At 38.4% G+C, this 18124-nt stretch overlaps 1 long non-coding RNA gene across 1 annotated transcript in view; it reads left to right on the plus strand.

The window, feature by feature from the left end:
* Positions 1 to 1062: 1062 nt before the first annotated feature.
* LOC148158036 (uncharacterized) overlaps positions 1063 to 18124 on the plus strand; it is a 56854-nt gene continuing 39792 nt past the window's right edge. The window contains exons 1-3 of the long non-coding RNA XR_015764112.1: positions 1063 to 1197; positions 1792 to 1849; positions 2270 to 2982. This is a non-coding gene — a long non-coding RNA (uncharacterized LOC148158036). The remainder of the gene's footprint in view (positions 1198 to 1791; positions 1850 to 2269; positions 2983 to 18124) is intronic.

An 18124-nucleotide genomic window follows, 5' to 3' on the forward strand; every position in this document is an offset into this window, starting at 1 on the left:
AGAGCCACATAAGGAAACATTTGTTCCCACTCTGGTTGAATGGAGCCTTGTGTTGGAGGTAGTCAAAGAGATACAAGGGAATAGGACATCCAAACAGTCCAACACAAGAGCTCAGCTCTGAAGCCCCCTCTCTGTCTGAGCTGGGCTAGTAATGAATGTGCTTCAGTCTTAATCACTCTCAGAGCTCACGCTGGAGATATGAGTGACTTGATTGTCCTCTGTGTTTTGTATGGCGGTCATCGAGGCTGTGGCTTCTAAATATTTCATCAGACTACAGCAGATTCCCATGGGTTGTCAATTTTTGCGCTTGCGTCTCTGCGAAAAAAAAAAAGACTAACTAAAGACTAAATACACGTTAAGGGTTCTTAAAATGATCCAGATGCTCCCTACACTATTTGTATCTCATTTTCCCTGGATTTTCACATGCATTCCTCCCATCTGTCGGAGCAGATGGGTGGAAACTTCAGAATGATTTTTTTGTTCTCTGGAGATGATTAGCCCTGTCACACCAATCTGGAAAACATTTGAGTGCTGATTACTACATGCCTACAACTGGGCACACACACATTTGCAGACTCTTGCGTCCATGCATGGTACGATTACAGACACGTGCATTATGTGAACAACATTTAATCTTGCTGTTTTCTAAAACTGAGCGTTAAAGCAAGGGGAGCTTCCGGCTATGTTATTTGCATTCACCGCATAGTTTTGGTTTTAAGACTGCTACCAGTTAATTACCCTTATCAAATATCTGCCTCTGTTAAGCCTTAATTCAGTCTCAATTTATCAATAATGAACAAAGTGAGAAGCTGTGTGAGAGAAGCGAGGTCAACACAGTGAACCAGACAAAAATGCATAACCCTCCTTCGCTTTTTCCTTTTTCTCTAAAGGAAAAGAAAACCCTTCACACAGCAGCGGTGGCTCAGGAATGTGAGGCAGGAATGCTGTTGAGTTACTATAAAGGGGGTTTGATCACTGAAAACAATGTCTTTGTGTTTTCATCTCCAGCTCTAGTCACGCAATGCCGTGGGCGCAAACCTCAGCAACTTTTCAACCCTGCACACAAGAAAGCCATCAAGTACCTGCAATTGACAGAATCGCGTGCAATTCAGGTACTCCTGGACTCGGCTGGAGAAAAGACAAAGGAGCTTAGGAAAAGCTGGAGTGGAGCTTCACCTGCTGCTGCAGAGATAGAAAGTATGAGCGTGTGAAATGAGGTGCATTTTAACTCTGGTTAAGGTAAAGGGAAGGCAGAAGTTATGGCCCAGCTTTAGTTTTTAATTTACATGTAAACTAAAAAGTAAATCTGTTGCTACACACTGATGTATAGCACACATTATGTACTACTAATGAGATGGAAGCTTCATTTTACAGTGCTTTGTGAATCCCTCTTTAACTATAGACTATATTCTCAGACTTTTATTTATAAAACAATTTAAAAAGTGTCATTGAACTTTAAAAAATACTATATATATATATATATATATAGGTGGAAAAGGTGTAATACTTCAATAATCAATGGCTACTTTTGCTGATATTAACAATTCACAATTGACCTGCATTGTTTTACTTTACTAATAACAAAAACATGTGACAACTACACTCTCTTGCATCCAGGATAATTACCTTTAGATTATCATTGCAGAGCACAGAAAGTAGAAAATAAGCTCTATTGCAGGTAGCAGGTATCACAGGCAATCACTTAGCAGGTTATAAATATTCTTTCACTCTGCGCTCCACTCCTTAAAATCCAGTCGTCCTTTTTGTTTTCTCTCTTCTTCATGTTTAAAGGAAGCTATGATCCCAGATATACAAGCAAGCCTGGAGGTGGTTAAGACATGAAAGTGAGGTAAGAGAGACAAGAGATTCATTCATGGGAAGGTGACTCAAGGCATCTCTGTATCTCTACGCAGCGACAGATGATCATTATTACTCACACACACTGCTCACACGCAACCTGGAGCCAGTCCAACAGATGATAAGTGATTATATTGAGAATATAATAGTTTTAATTTCTGACCTAAAAAAAAGAAAAAAAAAGATTTTGTTACCAGATAGTAACATAGACTTTAATTTTAGTGCTAGTAAATATTTAGCAAAAAATAAGTTTATGTTATTTTTCATTTTTTAAGTCACTTCCATCTTGAAAACAGTTGTTTTGTTTTTCTTTTTTTTTTCAATAAATTTGTCTCTTTTTATATGAACAGAATTTTAATAACTGCAACATATGCATTTTAAATATAATAATTTTTTGTCCTCCTACCTTCAGAAGAGTTTTACTTTGATGCCAGTCTTTCGTGCTGCAGATCGCTTACTCAACTTCATTTACCATAATGCCTTTCGCGCTTACGTCACCTGTCAGAAGCATGTGTCGCGCTGCTCTGTTCAAACTATGGCTCATTGAGGCTGCGGCTCTTCACGGGGGAGTATCATAACAGCGGAGCAGCAGAGGAGAACATCACTGTCCTGAACAATAAGGAGGATTCAACATCTTTAAATCCTGAACGGAAGTAATCTGGACCAATTTGATCCAATTTGGATGAGGATTTATATGCCGGATTTGAAGGTTTACAGCCAAGTTATGTTTCAGCGCTGACACGTGTGGGAAAGTTGCAATTTCTGTCTTCGTCTGTTCGCATCAGCTGATGGATTAAAACAAAGTACAACTATGGATCGTTTTGAACGGAAAGGAGGGTTTATCCTTCCCGGGATGAGTTGGATCTATTCCTGCCTTCCACCTGGTGTTGGACAAGTCGGCTCACGGACACTCTTTTCTCTTGGGAGACACGCATGGTCCAGAGTGGTCAATAAGAAGATATTTACGGCCACCTTACAGTTTTGGATATCTGTAACTTATGCAGACTTGGGGATTTGGACGCATAAAAAGGAAAGATATATGGAGAAATATCCTGGAATATGAAAGCTGTGCTTAGAGGATGTCCAGCGACTAATATGACCAATATGATTCTCCTGAACAAACAGGTATGTGGGGAAAAGTCAACTTCTTGCTTTTTGGTCGTAAAATGTTAATATGAAATTGCTGATTAAGTTTTTTTTTTTCTTCTTTTCTGAAGCTTATTTGGTGGATAATTGTTCAGCTTCTCCATTAGATGCACATTTGGAATAATCTGTTATTTCCAGAGTGTCTGTTTTGGTCAAAGGTCCCATCGTTATCTGCCTAACACACCCCTTTGGTCAATTTCTTGTACCAAATTGCACCGTAAAGTCAAATTCTATTATGTGACTCTTAATAGTTGATTCTGCTGAGTGGTAGTTTAAAATCTTGACATAATAATAGTAATAATAATAATAATAATAAATATGTTAAAACAAGGTTTTTAATCAATAAAATTGGCATTACATTGCATACATTTTATCTGGGTGAATTTTAATCAGTTTCAGTGGAAACAATGCAAGTCCAGCAGCAAAAAGACATATAAATCAGGAAATATCCAACCAATTATTAATTTTAGGATCATTTTGGTCATTGGTTTTACTTACCATGATAAACAAAAAACAAACAAACAAACAAAAAAAAACTATATAAAAGGTTTTATTAAGGCACAAAATGTTGAAATAATTAAAATGTCATGTGAAAACATTTTCCTTGTCAACCACTGATGATATTTGCTGGTGTCTTGACTTGAGCATCAATATTTTCACTAAACTAGGTGCAACTGGACATAAACTTTAATATTGACACTACAAGACTTTATGACAGTTACCTGACAGAACATAGCCAGAGAGAAGAAAGGAAGACATGAAGCAAAGGTCTCAAGGTTGGGTATTGAACCCAAAATGGCCTTGTTGAGGACTGTAGCCTCTGAAAAGAGGTGACTATTTTACCTCTACACCATGCAACAACTTCTGGATAAAAACACAACAACAAACAACAACACCAAAAAAACATTTTAAATGTAACAATATGATATTTAAACATTTTATGTGACAACCACAGCTAAGGATGTGTTGCTTTGTTGCCAATGACTGCCTTGCTAGCAAGTTTTACTATAGCTTTAGCTGTGTCCCTAAAATAGCTAACGCAGCTAAAGCAGCTAAAGCAGCTAAAGCAGGATGCAAACCTAAATTCTAGCTTCAACACAGGAAGTATTCTTGTAAGTTAATGTTTTCATCCATTCATTAAATAATTTAATCAAATAAGCTTTACTACAGTCTGCTGGACACTGCATATGACATATGGAAATGGCTAAAGTGTAACTTACCCAACATTTTTCTAAAATTCAAATTAAAATGTGTTGGTTTTGTTACCAAAGCAGACCAGGTAATTTTGTTAAAATGTATGCAATTTTCAATATCCCGTTTACAAACTTATATGTCTGGTTGAATGTAATATAATTTAAATTGCTATAATTTGACAGCTTCCAAAATGTCATTTTATAGTGTATGTAAAAATCATCTGTACCTGTTCCGGGAATAGAGAAGAGAGGGTGCTCTGTTTGAAATATTGGGTGTGGATATCTAATCACACTTCCTCTAATTATGTTATATAACAGGTTGGCACGTTCAGTGTCACTGCAAACCCATTGTTTAAAATTCAGACATTTATATAGAGTAGCCATGCACCTGTTTAACATCCCAGCACTGACCTGTTATAGGTTGTTAAAGATTACCTAGAGCCAAAATATGTATGCACAGTGTGGGTCATTACAAGCCTTCGCCTGGTCTACAGTGACTTCACTCAGGTGACAGTAACCTGGTTGTGTCGGGATCATCCTGTGTTGTGAAGTGCCTTTCATTAACAATGGCTCCCTCTACCTGACAATGCAGGTGTGCTTTATCTTCTCATGCACCTCATCTGCAATACAAAACAAACAAACAAAAAAAAAAATACTCCCTTTGTTAAAGCTGAAAAAAGTAGTTCTACTGTATGCGGGCGTAGAGACTAAAGGAAGTTATCACCCTGCCTTTTTATTAAAAATCTTCTCCAAACAAGACCCCCTTTCTCTGCTGAAGAGGGACCCTCTGTCTAATGCCAAGTGACTCTCATGGCCGGCATTGACGGAGGGACACTCGTTGCTCAAAGGGGACTGAAGTGTCAAATAAACTCGGTCAGAGCCCCCCGACACACAAGAATTCCTTTATCTGGCACCCTGGGAGGCAGACAAAGACAGACTTTGTGTCAGTGAGCAAGCCTTGACTAAACATAGGAGTTTTTTTTTTTTTTCTTACGCTTCTTCTCACAACTCCAGTCTCCTCTTCCTCCTCCTCCTTTTGTCATTTAACCAGCGGAGCGGGAGCGTGTCTGTTGGTTGTGACCCCTACTCGCACAGCATCTGTACATGTAAGGATCATCTCACCCAAAGATGGACATCAGCTATTGGAAAAATATGCACATTTGTAGATTTGTAGATTTCTCTTTACGTTTGATTCTATAGTCACACATTATAACTCAGAAATTCACTTTCTCTTTGCTCTGTGTGTGTGTGTGTGTGTGTGTGCCGGCTGCACTGTCATATGATATACTTGTGGCGAACCGCAGCAGAAAACCATGCACACCAGAGTTGGACGTAGCAGCCCTGGTTTTATTTTGCTAACCAGTTTACCGGAAATTTCTCATTACTTGTTCTTCTGCTGTTGGATCTGTTGTCTCGTATTTCAATAGAGTGGATGGATTTTGCAGTTGTCATATGAGGTTCCATTCCTGATTTCAAACATTTCACTTTGCTGAAAACGGTGCTTGATATATAAATGAATTTAACTGAACCTTAAGTGTTTATAATCCCATGGTCTATGTATTTGAAAATGAGACTTTGTAGCAAACTTGGTCAATTCAAGTGGCCCAAGTGAGGCACATGTGCATTATTAGCACACCTTCTGGGCATGCTGATGCATGCTCAAAGAGAGCAAAATAGCCCCCCTTGCATAGTCCTTTAGGCAAACAGATAGAGTTGCTGTGGTCGCTTGTGTTAATGGTGTGTTTATGAGCTTAGGGTGAGTAGTGATTTCTATTTATGTCTGGTTTCCTGACTTTGATTGAGATCAATGGTGCAAATACAGCACCTGAGCTTTGAATGAGCAACATATGCTTGTTTTTTTGTCATCGCAAAAATAAATGATTGCATCATGTTATGAATGGGCAGAAACGTGCATTGCAGTATAAATCTTTCTTGCGTTGGAGTTGAATGGGAGGTTTTAAACCTCCATTTGAAATGCCTCTTGTATACCTTTGCCTGTGGAGCACTGTTTAAGCTCCGCTCAAGTGTGTTTAGAATCGGCTCTAAAGTTTGTCTAAACAGGAGAACTGTCATTTATTAGTCGTGCAGGAACAATGGGGAGCTTGTCTCAGGGGTGGTGGTGGTGGTGGGGGGCTTAGTTGGGGGTAGGGGGGGTTGGTGGAGCCAGTGGAGGGTGGCCTGAGATTGGGCAGCAGCCTCGGACCAAGAACAAGCCCCTGTCTGATGAAGAGAACTGCTGACCCTTCCTGAGCAAAATGGCACCTTTGTTTCGAGGTGTATGTGTTTGTGCCTATTTGTTTATGTGCGTGTGAAAGAGAGAAGTGGAGAGGTTTTGAAAAAGCTTGGAGTGAGGGTGTTTTATTCCCCATGTGCTCCAATGAGGATTTTTCCTCCCCTTAACTTTTGAGATGGGCTCTTATGTTGTTTGCAAATCTCATTCCTGTCCACATGCACGGAATATTAAAGTTTAGAGTAAAGATGCACTGTGTTCTGAAACAAAGCTTTCACCTGTTTTTTTTTTTTTCCTTGTATTATATCCTTCAATTGGAGTGTCAAGATTCCTCTCATTAACCTTTTTGTCACAGATACCACACACAGCTTTATCCTCCTCTGATGCTATGACACCAGATCAGCCTTTAGACTAATTAGCTATTTTTCAGTTTTTCTCTGGATCTTTGCCATAGTTGCGCCAGCGTGCTTCTTTTTTTTCCCTTTCTACAGGCCCGCACCAGTCACTCCCCCTGTAGTGACACTTATTAGTGAGGGGTGCCTTCATTTTAGTGAAGCAAAGACGATAAACGAGGGTAGAGAAACAGGAGGACAGTGGATGCTGGAGAGAAACACCTGTAGATTTAAGTTTTCCTTCTTGCAAAATGCAATCAATAGGGTGAGTGTGCTGGTTTGAGAAGACTTGTACTTAAGCGTGGTATAGTGGGATTTCTCTGGGTGCTGCATCTAAGTAACATTTTTAAGAAATATGTGGTAAAGGCCTCATGCAACGTTACTTCTTTGCCCTTGACCCGACCAAACACAAGTGCACAAACTGTAGAGAAGTTACGTAGGCCAGCACCGGGGTATCTGTGTCTGCACTGATGGGAAAATAGCACTCCATTCAGAGTAAGGCTCAGACTATCTGCACTCCACTCACCACCCCGACTATCTGTCATGACATTATGGATGTGCAAAAAAGGGAATGATGCATTCAAACAGTAATAATGCCCTTCATTTACCTTGCATGAAAGAAAAAAACAAAAAAAACAAAGACCTGGTGGAATTATCTATGCTTTAAATTCTAGACTTTTCTTCAAAAGTGACTTTGCCTTGTATCTCTGTCCTGGAGGGGAGGGAAAAAATAAAACATACTAATTGTGTGTTCCTTACTCACAGCTGCCACATTCCAGTGCATCAGTGGTCATACCTGGCCTTTTCTCTGCAGAGCATGGTTAAAAATGACAACCTCACTTCATTTTAATGACCCATGCCTGCATAAATGACCTATCCTGTTTCTTCTCAGGAAGATAAAACAAAGTGCTTTGTCTTATAAAAATAAAAACAGGACATGACATTTGTGACCTCTTTGCAGAGCTTTTTGAGCTCCTTTTTGCGCCTTCTGTAAAGTATTACCTTATCCAAATGTCCAGTGACATTACAGTGCAACTGGAAGCACTTCTTTCAGTGAAAATACTGGGAAATTTAGACTTGCTTCTGAGATTATTTAGTAAACTTTTAGTTTACAAGTAGATCTATCTGGAAAGTTGCAATTGGTGTGTTTCACAGAACTGACGTCTTCTGTATGCTATGATGAAAAAATGGTGGCACTAATACACGCATTTCTTGTACTCTGCTGCCCCCTTGTGGACATTCTATGCAACATTTTACACTAAAGTGAGAGTTCACTTCTCTGGAGTCCCCATTTTGGCCAGTTCAGTACCCATAGCAGTACTCTAAAACTTTTAAAGAATATAATGTAAAACATTTTTTTTAACAGTAAAATTGTAATTGTTAAAAATCCTTGTTCTTTTGATGTTAAAAACTTATTTTATATAAAGTAAAAGCATTAAGTTCAGGCCATGAATTATTTTTATTGCTAGAGTCATATTCAATAAATTAGAATATTGAAAATTTATTTTATTTTATTAATTTGGTTCACTAATTGAAATACTTTACACAGTTCACAGACCGTCTGTGCCTATTTTAAGTGTGTGCCCCTGTTTATTATGATAATTTTCTGCTTGAAACAATGAAAACAACATTTAAGATTAGAGTATTACACCAAGTCAATAAACACTATTTTAATACAGAAATGTATGCCTGGTGAACAATATGTTTATAAACTACTTGAAAGATGCAATTTAAATTTGACAAATGAGTCAAATCATAATACATATTCCAATTTATTGAATATGACCAGACCTTAAATCCATACTTCAACATTTACACTGAATAAATATCAGCATGTCCTAAGCTTGTGTATAAATATAAACCTGTCTTATCACATTATTTTTAATTTCAGTTCAGTTTTTAGATGTTTACAGATGAATCTTATGTTCCTGAAAGCAGATCATGTCATCAGACCAATACATATTAATGACAGTTGCTCTAAACTTTGCATAAAGTAGCAAATTAATTAATAGTAAAGGTAACTTACAGATACTTCGGTAAAGTAATTCAATATTGAAAGTTCAGACTGGTTTTCCAGCAAACCTGACACAAGTAGGAAAATAAATGTTATGACAAACGTTACTAGGGCACTCCAAAATAAATATGAAATGTATGAAACTTAACTTAAACTAATGTCTAAGCATTTATTTTGGGGCATCAACTTAAGTGGCCGTATCTCTTAGAACAGGACCAACAGCATATCTTTATGTTCTACTGCACGGTTTTGCAGGGATTTTTCAAAGTAGAATATCATTTTCTTTGTACCACTAGATGTCACAATTTGGTTATTTTTCCACATAAAATTGGTAGCAAATCACAACCATGAAAAGATATTTGTCTTTAAAATATCAGGAGAAAACCTTGAAAGAGAAAATTATGTTTGAACTGTTTCCATGACTTCTGTTTGCATTTGCAGCAAAATTCATTTTTAGTTGCTGACAATGTTTTAGTCACTAACATAAGAGGGAAAATGCACATATTGTAACAAGTGTGCTTCATTTTATTTTGTAGCTGAGGCAGATATGGCTACAGTCCCTGCCAGGTTGAAGGTATATGTATCAGAAACAATGTAACAAACACCGTTTTACATTTCTGGGCAACAAAGTGCAAGACGTAACGGGTTAGACAATTTGAAATATGAACGGCTTCTTTAACAGAAAGCTGATTCTAATCAAGCTGTAAGAAAATTTCCAATCCCCAGTGGTTGCAGCTCATTTTTACACCTCTCGATTTTGTTATTGATGTACATGGCTACATCTTTAGGCCTAAGAGCTTATAGTCATACTTGTTTACAAAATCCATCAGATAAAAAAAATGTTTTTCCCAAACCTTTTGAACCTGTTCTTTAAAAGTGTCTGTCAATTTACCTAGAACTAATTAATTGTGTACTGCTTACCTCAGGGATTATTGGGGTTTGGATCCTCAATTTGAAGGCCTTTATAAGAACGTACACATAGTCTTACCTATTTTAGGATGTAAACTGAGTTTCAGTAACCAGTTTGAGATGCTACTGTTATTTAGCAACATGCTGCTGTTGTAGGCATAACATTCAGATTTATGCTTTACTTTCATTATCCATTCATTCATCTTTCTTCTTGAACTTAACTTTTATCCCATAAGTATTGATAAGCACATGTGTAGAGATAAACTGCTGTGCATCAACGACTTTTGCTGATATTGCCCCCTGCTTGACTGCAACTAAAAAAAAAAAATAATAATGTTTGATTACACTTACAAGGTGCCTGATCTGATTCAAGAGTGCATGATCAAAAGTTAACATTTAGTACCACTAGATGGCAATGTGGTTACAGGGAAAAGGGCTTTCCTGCTTTAAGATGAACCTAGTTTTCGCCCTACGGTCACCCTGTGATCTATGGAGTAATGGATGTAGATTGGCATTATTATCTTCTTATTGCCCCTCATTCCAGCTCATCTCCCTTTGAAGATCAAAGTGTTAAAGTGCCTCTGTGTGTACCGACGCTGATAAAACCAGAGTTGCCTTCAATAAATCCAACTGTTCACCCTGTACATCTTGCTGTTTTGACCCGCCTTTCCGGCTTTGCAAGAAACGTTATTGAAGGAACAGTCCAGACTTCAACTTTTTTTTTTATATGACAGTTGCACAAAGTAAGTCAGAATGGGATAGGAGCTTCAAACTTGGAGCTTTGGAAATATGAAAGTCAGTTACAATTGACAGCACCACAAAATGTGGCTACAACATTCATTAACCAGTAGATCATTGCAATGTAATTAAGCTAGCTTTGCTCCACCTCTGTGAATCTTATGAATGAAGGTAACAGATACTGGTGACTTGGTTAAAGAGCAGGTGTGGCAGATTGTGATTGGGTGGCAACACAAAGCCAGATCAGGTGATATCTCTCTGTTCCCACAGTGGCCATCTATAAATGTGTTTGTGGTGGTTTTGGATACCGGTACAGGTCAAGAAGGTTTATTTCTTGTTTTTTTTAATTAGTATCGACTCATTTTGAAGCCAAACATTTTGCGTTTTATCTGATTCTTTTGAACCTTGGTTATAGTCATATTCAATGCATTTGCAGATTTGGTCCAATGTAGTGCCTTTTCAAAATAACAGTCTGTATTTTATTTTTATTTTATTTTATTTTTTGTAGAGAAAAAAAAAAAGATTTAAAAAAATCTTGTCGACATGTTACCTGAAAACCCTAGAAAACCTTAGCTCATCTTGGGTTAATGTGTTTCATTGTATATTAACTGGACTCACATAAAGGCACACTGGAAACGTCCTGAAAGGAAGACATACATTCCCTTGGTTTTTCAGTATTGGTGATATGGCTCACTCCCAGGGAGCTGTTGTGCGATGAGATAGTAAAAAACAAGGTTATCAGTTGTGCCCTGTATATGTTTTCCATTGCTTGTTAGGGTTTGCACCACCTTTATTGTACACGTGTGTACACTGTAAGTAAACATTGAATGATACCAAAGTTTTTGATAGTTGTTTTTTTTGAAGGAATCTGAACTCAGCTCTAGTTTTAAATCTAAAATAAACATGTTGGTCAAATCTGAACTTTCTTTGTTTTACAACATAATTTGACATTTATGAAACTTTTCTTTTCTTTTGCAAAAACAAAAGAAGAAAGAACATCATACACTATAAGTCCAACTTAAGCAAAGTTATTTTATATTGGTCATAGAATTTTCTAAACCTTAGTTTTTATTTGTGAAGCGACTTCTCATTTTGTAAAATCCATGTTTTATATTATACATTGAGAGCAGGAGGGATTTACACAGAGCCTCAGTCTTGCTTGAATTGGCACCATATGCTATCCAGGACCTGTTTTGCTAAAGCAAAGGTGGAATTCCAACACGTTGCTTATCGACGTCATTGTTAACCACTTCTAGTCTAATTATTCTTTTGTTTCCTTTTTGGAAACTTGAGAGTTTATTTCTAGAAGTATGTCTGAAGAATTTCTCTTTTCTTAATAAACGATCGCTGAAATCCTTCATCAGCTTTTGATAACAGCTACTGCAGATTAGTGGAGCTGACAACCTGACTGGGCCTGTCCTGAGCAGACAGGCAGGTACTGTCACAACTCCAAGAGATCTTTGTTTTTCCCCCCCAAGCTGTTTGCTGCAGACAATCTGTGGAGGCAGGTTTTAAGGTGGAGTTGAATTAGAGATACTGAGGAGGAAGTCGGCTATGTTTTTTTACGTCCGTTTCTGTCGAGTCATTGGCTCGGGTAAACCTCTGTCTACTGTTTGAGTTAATCATTGATGCTGGACTTTTCTGAACTTTGTAGGTGGGCAACGCTTCAGGAAAACATTTGTTCATTAGTTGCATGTTTTATATTTTGAACCTCAGGATGGTGGCTCTTGCGTATTACCCGCATTTTTGCAGCTGTGCAATAAAGCGTCACATGGCGAGCCTTTCTCCCCAAGCATTTATTATCGCTCCGCGTCTTTGCTCCCTGCAGTCAATGTTAACGGGGTGTTGTTAGCGGCAGCCGCTCCTTTACAGGCTTTTCCTACAGTAAGCAGTGCACTTTTTCATCTTTCCACCGGGGTCGCCTCCACTTTAAAAGAGGCAATTAGAAACTAGGAGCAACCGCTGCAAAACGAAAATCTATGTCTTTTCCATCTGCTGCTTCCCTTCAGCCTTAATGGGTCTCAATCAGCAGCAGGGCTAAATGCGGTTCACGTGTGTAGGTGTATTAGCAGCTGTAGAAACGGAGCCTGATCTGTCGTGTTGTTTCAGTGGACACATGTTTAGTCATAAAGGAGCAAGTTTAACAATAGTACATGGATGGGGCGTTTCAGTGTGGTGAAAGGAGACGGGGTTTGAGTCAGGTGGGCATGTGTTTGTGTGTGTTCCTCCAGTGGTTTAAAAAGGCAGCTTTCCTTCAGTGTAAACTATGCAAGCCTAGCCTCTTTCAGACATCTGTCTTATTCTTCTCTCACACAAGCACACATTGCTATACAGCTCCATACAGGCTGCGATTTCAAAGCTTATGCAGCACAGTGTGTAGACCGTAAACCAGGAAGGGAGACACTTTGCGTGATTTCATGCATGTCAAATGAAGAAATAAATGGAGTATTTTTTGATTGCAAACTACTACTGAAAGGTTGGAGTCTAATCCAGGTGGCCTTGACCAGGCTGAAGTCACTCAGGTGAGACTTGACTTTTCCAGCCCTCCCAGAACCTTGGCGCCACACAGCAGACTTCAGGCCCTCAGCTATGGAAGGCTGGGTCTGGTTGAAACCAGGGAGGAGAGCCAGAAGGTGGATTGGGCTGAAAATGTTTTTGGAAAATATGAGTTAGGTGGTCGGGGACCCGGTGGCTGCAGATGGTAAGTTTTCCTCAAGCCAGCTGCCAGCTTATCAACTTTAATGATGTGAGAGCGATGGCCAGTCCATCGGCCCCTGAGTTTCTGTGTCCTTTATGCCCGCCAAGGCAATAGGAATGGTAGCAGCGCACCAATAAAGCCCCACATGGTATTGATTGAGAGGTATTAACTTCTTCTCTGCTCGTTTTTAAAGCAAATAAGATTATTTTTAAAATTCTGTCTTCGGACATACTCCTTTTTCTGATCGATATTTCAAACATATTCAATTCATCATAACAGATTCAATCTTTAGTTGACAGCAAAATCGTTTGGCTCTCTCATCGGTCAGTTACCAAGGTTTCAAAATGTTCCAGTTACTCTACTGAGATCTTTATCATCCGGGTCTTAAATCCACAAGACCAAATTAAACCATTTGCCAATGTGCAAATAAGGCATATTACTGCCATGCAGAATTTGATGCATACCTGAAATGTTCTCATTTACTAAGCATTGCATCTAATCATGATGATTGTGATTTGACATGTTACTTGAGAGCGAAGGTAATTTGTGGTACTTGGTTAATGGTCTGAATTTATGTAGCACCTTTTCACTCACTGAACCCAAATGCACACCACATTCTGTTTTGTTTCGTGAGTATACGTATACGTTCTCATCTTCCAATAATTATCCACTGCTTCGTGTCAGTTTCACCCCCCTCAGACACATGTTGCTCCCAGGTCAGGTGAAAAAAGGTGACTACACTTTTCCCCCCTCTGACAAGAAAAACAAGTCTGGCAGTTGAGAAATATTTCCAGTTGCAACACAACATTAAAAATCATAGTGTGGAAACTAGAGGACCGTTAATGAGGTACTGCTGCTTTAAAACCGCATTTGGCGAATCGGGAGAAAACATGATAATTTTACTCAGAGCTATGTGGATGTCATACTGACCCACCTCTGTTTCCAAGCCGGAATTCATCTCCACATCTTCCTCCTATGCTACTGCTGTTTAGCAGGGTCAGCACTCTGGTATCAGCGTTCATTAGGAAAGCAGCGTGGTCCTAATTAGCCAAAGCTAGTTGGATTTATGCCGCAATTGTGTAATGTTTCTATTTCAGTGTGCGAGTGAGTGCATGCTGTGTCAGGCCACCGTGCTAATCGCCTAACCCTAGTTTTATTGCCCTGTGCAATGTTGCAATGATGCTGAGGGGAGGCGAGCACATACACTTCATACTGAGGTAGAAGGATAATGGTCACACTCCCATTTAGAGGCTACATGCTATTTTCTCTTTATGTTCGATGGATTAATTTATAATTGGGCTCAGATTTATTACTCTAATAAAGTTTGTTCTGGTTCAGCATAGGCTTTAGTGTTGAACTGCCAGTAGTAACAAAAACATAGATGTTTTTTGGGGGTTTTTTCTTCCTCATTTTCCGAAGAACTGCTTACACCTAAGCTGTACAGTGAGGCAATCATGTTTGCCCAGGTCATAAAGAATCAACAAGAACCATAAAAACACCTTACGATGTCTGGGTTTCTGTAGCCAAGCTATTAAACTGTAAAGCCATATTGTAAAAGCCTTGATTGGACTGATAGAGTTGAGGAGAGTGCAGCAAAGATGAAAAGAAACTTTGCTTTGCCATACTTTCATAATCCTCTGCTGGGCTTGGTTTTTACCGGTAAGTACACAGGAAGATTCTTTGAATTCCCCGTCTCACACCCTCGTTCTACTTTTGCAGCCAGTGCTTCTGGCTGCGCGGACGCTTGTTTGTTGGACCTTTGACGTCATCAAGAGTTCAATTAGTTCTTCAAATACACGCCCCGTTAGTTTTGCCATTGCAGTCTGAGAACCCTTTATAGTTTGTACGTTGGACTAAGTCTGTAGATAAGAAAGAACAGTGTGTAGGAATGTGCACTTTTAACTTCATCTAGACTCTGACTAGTATCCAGCTCCTATAGGTGGACTATATTGCATGGTATGACCACACCAGGGGTTTGGATGAACTGCTCCTCTGCCGTTTTCCTTTTGTCCTTCATCTCTTCTATCTCTCTTTCTATAATTGTGTCCCAGACCCAGACATGTTCATAAATAAACAGGGTCTCTCCCTCCTCAACCAGACCCAAGCTATGTTTATGTTCAGGCCTGTGCTAGGAAAGGGGGCCATCTGGACCATTGAGCCTGCCTCACCACCTTCTGCTTGAGTTCAGGTGGAATCAAGATGTGCAGCTAGGGTTTGCTTAATAAACTGACACGGGCTTAAGACACACTCTACGATCAGACGTTTTATTGAGGATTAAACAATCCTTGACCTACATTCCACACATTGTATTGTTTTAGAACATCGCCAGGTGTTTAAAAGGAGGAGAAAAACCCCTGATGCTGTTGTGGTTTAAGGAAGGAAGAGATAGAGGGACAAAAGTATTCATTCACAAGTGCTAAACTTTTTCACAGTTTGTCACATTACAAATATGGCTTCACTCTCTATTTTCCTTAGGTCTAACATGGTAGAATAACACAAAGCAATGACTATTCTAAGGTGGAAGGAAAGTAATACATGCTTTTATAATATCTGTATTTTTAAAAGTGTGATGTAAATTTGCATTCAGCCCAAGGTGTCAATATTTTGTAAAATATCTTGCTCTTTGTAGAGTAGTTTCTGTTCAGTCAGACTGGATAAAAGTGGTCCATGAAAGTAAGTATGGCGTTCTTCCTACAGATTAGGATTTAGTTCCGGACTTTGACTGAGCCATTTTTTTTTTCTACAGCCATCTTCCTATTCCCGCAGCACAATGCTGCCAACACAATGTCATATTTTCTAATTTGAATTAGCAAAACAATTGCAAGCCATGCATTAATTTTCTTTCTCTTTGCAATTAGTATTATGAATGCAAGCCACTGCATATTTCTGTATGTTATAGTTAAATAAATATATATATTTTTTAATGTATCACCATGTCACTTTATCCTCCATTTTACTGAGATGCACAATGTGCCCAAACATGTTTTGTTTTTATAATTACACCAGAGCACAAGTTGTTCTCTTCAGTCAGTGAGAGCTTAATTGTCTTGTTCCTGCAAGCTGTTTGAGAAAGTGAGTGAGATTTGTCAAGACAGACAGTAGAGGAGATTTCTGGTTTATTTACATTAGCTGGATATGGTCTCCTGGTCTTCATTTCATTTGCTCCAGGAGCTGAGCTATTAAAACTAATGAACACTTATTAGCCTGGGCTGGATCCTGAGCTCTTTGCTAAACATCCCTTCTGTAACTGTTTGTTTTACTTCTACCTGATTATTCAAACAGAGCGGTGAAACATGTGGCCAAGCCTTTAGCCCCTGGTCTCGACAGGTTGGCCCATAAATACTCTGATCTATGATATGTGCCCAAACTGGAGTGGACTTCCCTTTTTCTTTCCTGGCCATCCTGAAGTGTACAAGTTTTTGCTCTGTCACTGTTTAAAAATCAAATAGTGTTTTTTAAATGTGATTAAGGGGCCTTTGTCTTGTTGTGAGGCTTTGCTGGTGCCTTTGAGCTACACATCTGCCTGTATTTTATCAGGTGTCGTGGTTTTAATTTGTACATGAATTAGAGATACACCAATCAGAGTCTAATAGCCAGATTTTGATCCATGGTTTAGATACCATATTAAAAGCATTTTCATTTTACTTTTGAAAATATAACTAACAGCATATGAAATATTTAATTAATTCTACAATCCCTGCCATTAACATTCATTACTTTTATTAGGAGGTGCCTCATGGACTCTAACTGCTATAGATCTCTAAACCCGACCCTTCTTGCACTTTAGTAGATGCTAAAGTACAAGAGGAATTGTGAGAACATTGTGTAATGGCAGAGAAATAAGTCTTGATGATAATTGTTAATACAGTTTTTTGCCATTTTCACCCAGTGGGCGTTTATTATGTCGTTTATCATTTCTCGTGCTAAATTACTTGCCATGAGAAGAATTTTGATTTGTCTTCGTCATTTTAAATTCCATATAATTATGTGTGTTTTTTTTTTTAAGATAAATAAAAATAAAAATAAACAAATTTTAAAATGACTAAATGTAGGTACTGTGTACATTTTAGTGGCACAAATCACACTTCTTTATATGATTAGTGCTTTCAAGAGCAGTATGTGTTTGTTTGGCTATGATTGCTGAAAGCAGTTACCCTAAAAAAAACAAGTAGTAAATAGTTATTTTTGCCACTTTTATTGTTATCACAATAGTAGCACAAAATATCAAAAATTAGAAATTTATATCGCAAAATATTAAGATATGATTTTGTCTTTGTTCTTTTTTTTTATCAATTAAGTTTTGTTAGTTCAACAAAACATTTTCAAGGAAGATGCAATTTGATGTACAGAAAGTTCCTTTTTAACTAGGAAACAGCATAGTGACAGTGGACAAGCACCTGCAAGAGAGCCGGCATTCTGTTTTGAGCCCAAACTAAAAGCCTGCGTGTGTTTCTGGAAGATACAGCTTTATTTAAAAAAAAAAAAAGGTATTCTTCATTCAGCAAAAAATAAAAGATAATGGTTTGTTAGCACAAGCTGGCAACGCTTCGGTGCACATTTATCTGTATCTGTGCTGTGACTTTAATGCTGCATGTCAGTCTGAACAACTTTAGTAATGCGACGCCAATCATCCCCGTGTGGAATTTCCCAGCTGTGAGAGTTGTGTGTGTTGTTATTTGTTTTACCTTAATTAAATCATGTGAGACGACGTGCCTCCAATACTGTCCTCACGGATGAATACACGGATGAATCGCTGCATGCACCCATCAAAAAGCAGCGAAAAATGGAGACAATGCCAAGTTTCACCTCTGCAGCCAGACTTCTTTCTTTTTTTAATGAAACCTTATATAGTAAAATTAAAAAAGTAGGGCTTCATGTGCTGCTATGTCTGGGTCTAACGCTGTTGTATTACATTTCGCTTAACATGGTATCTTTGCAAAAATCTGT

The sequence above is a fragment of the Poecilia mexicana genome, unplaced genomic scaffold (assembly GCF_051168715.1).
Source record: "Poecilia mexicana isolate PSO_F unplaced genomic scaffold, ASM5116871v1 scaffold_8, whole genome shotgun sequence".
Taxonomy (NCBI): domain Eukaryota; kingdom Metazoa; phylum Chordata; class Actinopteri; order Cyprinodontiformes; family Poeciliidae; genus Poecilia; species Poecilia mexicana.